The sequence below is a fragment of the Macaca mulatta genome, chromosome 6 (assembly GCF_049350105.2).
Source record: "Macaca mulatta isolate MMU2019108-1 chromosome 6, T2T-MMU8v2.0, whole genome shotgun sequence".
NCBI lineage: Eukaryota > Metazoa > Chordata > Mammalia > Primates > Cercopithecidae > Macaca > Macaca mulatta.
Window position 1 is genome coordinate 124455430 of NC_133411.1, and position 4199 is coordinate 124459628.

At 39.7% G+C, this 4199-nt stretch overlaps 1 pseudogene across 1 annotated transcript; it reads left to right on the forward strand.

Moving 5' to 3' along the window:
- Positions 1 to 1006: 1006 nt before the first annotated feature.
- Positions 1007 to 3973, forward strand: LOC114678704 (COX assembly mitochondrial protein homolog pseudogene; annotated as a pseudogene). The gene has a single exon (XR_013418491.1). The product of XR_013418491.1 is annotated as a COX assembly mitochondrial protein homolog pseudogene (transcript).
- The last annotated feature ends 226 nt before the right edge of the window (positions 3974 to 4199 follow it).

Consider the following 4199-nt stretch of genomic DNA (forward strand, 5'->3'; position numbering starts at 1 on the left):
CAATAGCGCAGAAGCTCAAGGGTTTTAGAGAAGGTGGTGAAAACAACTTTCAGAAGCATCCACACTCCAGAGTTGAATCATCACAACTCCTAAATTCAGGGAAATATAGACTCATGTAAGCAGATGTGTTTCAAAAAGGCTTCATAGAGAATGTAGGACTTGCACTGAGTCTTGAAGAATGGGTAGGATTTGGGCTGAAAAATGGGGAGGGAGAGCAGCAAGAATAATCCAGACCTGCATGAATAAAGCCAAGGAGTCTGGCTCAAATGCGGAAAACCATGGTGGGAGAGGAAGAGCCACAGCCTCCCTGTGAGATCAGCCTATAGCAGATGAGGAGGCAAACTGGGCAAGAGTAGCAAGGGGTTTGAGTCTCCAGACTAAATTGACATTACTGAAAGTAGTGATTAACTTTCTTTCTGTCCTCCTCCTCTTTTTGTCTCTAAAGTTTTAACATCGCCAATATTTTGATTCTCCCTTGGTCTAAATATGGGGGTTTTCTGTATTCCATTTTAATTGTTCCAAAGAGCAGGGTTGCAGAGCCCATGAGCCACATACAGGAAAGCATTCCCTCCAGCCCCTTCCCCCGATCCACCCCAAGCACATGCTTTACCCCATCAAGTGTCTAGTACACCACAAGCCTGAGGTCTCCATCTTCTCATCAAGGTGTCCATGCTGCCAGGCAACAGGTGCATATTGACAAAGTTAAGGAACCCAGTTCCTAGAAGATGTAATAGTTTAATTAGATCACTAGTAAGTAGAGATAAATATCTATTGTCATTCAGGAGAAAACAAGGGGCTGGCAGACTGTGGGATAGAACAGGTAAGGAATGGAGAAGAAAGAGTTAAAGAAAAGTCTGAAAATGAGAAATCCTTTCAGAGTCTGGGAAGGTGGTCAAGTGAGAAGCCTGAATATACAGTGAAAAACACAGGCTTGGAATCAGAAAAATCTCAGTTTGAATCTTTCACTTACTAGTTTGGGGCAGAACTTAATCTCTTTTTTGTAGATGAGGAACCGCAGGTTCCTTATCAACAAAACAAGGATAATAAAACTTGTGGTTTATTGCAGTATTAATAAAGATGAAGGAAGTAGAATGCCTTGTTCTTCAGATCATTGTTCTGCCACTTCCCTGCTGTGAGTCCTTGGTCACATTAACCTCTTTAAACTGCAGTTTCCTCATCTGTAAAGTAGAAATTATAAAAGCACGTAGCTCATAGGGCTGTAGTGAGGATTAAATAGGAAGATGCACATAACAAGCTCAACACAGTAGCTATTGTAAGCACCCAATACATGTTAATGATGATGATGGTGATGCTGAACATATTAATTATATCAGTTAGGATGGTTGCAAATGTACGTGACAGAAAACCCAGGCAGAAGTGACTTAAACAGCAAGGATATGTTATTATTCACATGACAAGAAGTCCTGAGTTCAAGATGTTCCAGAATGGGAAATTCATTGGTTCAAAGATTTCATCAAGGACTTAAGTTCTTTCCTGTCTTCACTCAGAGTTTCTCAGCATGTTGGCTGTTTCCAATTTGGGCTGTCCCCTCATGGGTGCAAGATGACTGCCACTACTCCAGATATGATATCTTCTAACAACCTCCTACTGTGGAGGAAGGAAGAAACCACTCTTTTCTTTTTAAGACAGAGGAAATTTTTTCTGGAAACCACCATGCACCAGCAGACTTTCCCTTATATCTCATTAACCAGAATTTCATATACATGCTGATGTCTAAACCTATCACTGACCTCTTAAGAGATGAACAAAATCATGTCTCTGTGAGCATGCAAGAAGGTGGATGTGGTGGTTGAGCAGGCAACTGACATCAACCACCTCAATAATGGTAATGAAAACTATGGGCCCTTAGAGGACAGAGTTCTGGGAGAGAAGAGAGAGCCACACCTGGGACAGAGGTGAAGAGGACACTACAGTCATTTAATGGAGCTCTGAAGAGTCTTTGGAGTCACAAAATTTGGAGTCACAAACTGAACTCTTGGCTCTGCCATTATCTAACTGTGTAAACAAGTTATTTACCCTCTATGCCTTTGTTTCCACAGCTATCGAAGGCCAACATCTAATGGATGCTTGAAAATAAAATTAACGCCGGGCGCGGTGGCTCACGCCTGTAATCCCAGCACAATGGGAGGCCGAGGCGGGCGGATTACGAGGTCTGGAGATCGAGACTATCCTGGCTAACATGGTGAAAGCCCGTCTCTACTAAAAATACAAAAAATTAGCCGGGCGAGGTGGTGGGCGCCTGTAGTCCCAGCTACTCAGGAGGCTGAGGCAGGAGAATGGCGTGAACCTGAGAGTTGGAGCTTGCAGTGAGCCAAGATCGTACCACTGCGCTCCAGTCTGGGCGACAGAGCGAGATTCCTTCTCCAAAAAAAAAAAAAAAAGAAAGAAAGAAAAGAAAATTAAGCCACACAGAGTATGTGATTAACAAATAAGTGAAATTATCATTACTACTTCTGGCCGAGCAACAGGCACAGGCACAGGAATCAGACTGGTTGTTACACCAGCAATCACTGAAATTATTGAATACAAATATAAGTCTATATGTAGTGCTTCAACAGACTTTCTTCTCCAGGATGAGAAAGCTTGTTCAGATTGAAGAGACAAGCAGTGGTTGTGGAGACAAACAGGATTCAAAATCAGGTCCCACTGCTACCATTTAGGGAAAGATATTGGGAAAGTTACTGAATCTTGGGAAAGTTATTGAACTGCCTTGTGCTCAGTTTTCTCATCTGCAAAAGAGAGTAACAGCTCATTAAGTTATGAAGATTAAACAAGTTAACTGTGAATAAGGGCAGCCATTGTTAGCATGTTTACTCTTTTCGTATAAAGATGCAGTTACTCTGTTCTGTCTTTTATTTACTTTGCTAATTGTCACTCCAAGAGGAGCAGTGAAAAATCTGGCTTCAATTCTTGTTCTTTCTCTTAGGAGCCACATGGCCTCCGACTATCAGGTACTCCTTCAATAAAAGGATTGGCCCACTTTTCTCTCCAGAGAGGAGAGTTTCCAAATAAAATATTTTGAAGACTGAAACTCAACATATGATGTCTCATTATTTATACTTATTATCTCCTACGATTCCAATTTTTGTCTCATTCTTTCTTATCACCTACGCTTTTCTTTGGCTTCCTGCCTGGAACTTTTTCCTATACTATGTCACTACTTACCATAATCTCCAATATCTCTACTTTCTCTTCTACCCAAATCTTTATGCCTCATTACTTACAATTTCTTAAATGTGCCTTAAACTTTTATTATAGGATAGTGGTGTGTATATACATACATTTAAATTTATTTTAAATTTAATCTCTCCTCAAGCCCACAGAGACTGGTATTAAATTAGCATATGTAAAATGCCAAAGAAGCATATAGTAGTGATTACTATAAATGTTAAATAAAATATGATTTCAGCAACTGTTTGCTGAGGTCCTCCTGTGTATACAACACTGTGCTACAGAGATGACTCTAATGAGAGTTCCTGGCCTGAAAGAGGTGACATATTCCAGTTTGGGAGTTAAGACTTGTCAATAAGTAAGCACTATACATAAAACACTTCTAAAATAATAGAGGCCTTTCAGAAAGATTGATGGGTTTATCTGAACCAGGTGGCAACACAGTCACCCTCTCTGCCCACCAAGATGGTGCTCAACCCCAGCAGCAACTAAGACATGTTGAAAAAGATGTTTTATGCCTAACATAATGAGAAAAATGGCCAGAGAGAGGTGTTCTGAACAAGTTCAAGATTTTACCAAGCGTTGCAAGAACTCTGGAATCCTTAGGGTGGTAAAATACTGGAAAGAAAATTCTGCATTGAAAGACTCTCTTAACTGCTTACTATAATGATCCAGTCTTTTACAAAGAATACAAAATGTAAAACCTGAAGGAATTTAAGAACTCAGAAAAACTGGAATTTCTACCAAGTAAAAGCTACACAAGCTTCCCATAAGCATGTAGGCAAATATTTGAGTGGCCCTCAGAACTCTAATACTCATGGAAGTCATTTCTAGTAGAAATCACCTGAGATAATAAACTCAAGATAAGAATGTGTGTTTGTTTTATACTAATTATAGAAATATTAATTTTATCTGAAATCAAGATCTTTTATTAAAAAGAGATTGATGGATTTCAAAGACTTTCAAGTGGACGTATCTAAAAAAAAAAACAAAAAACACTAAAAGCA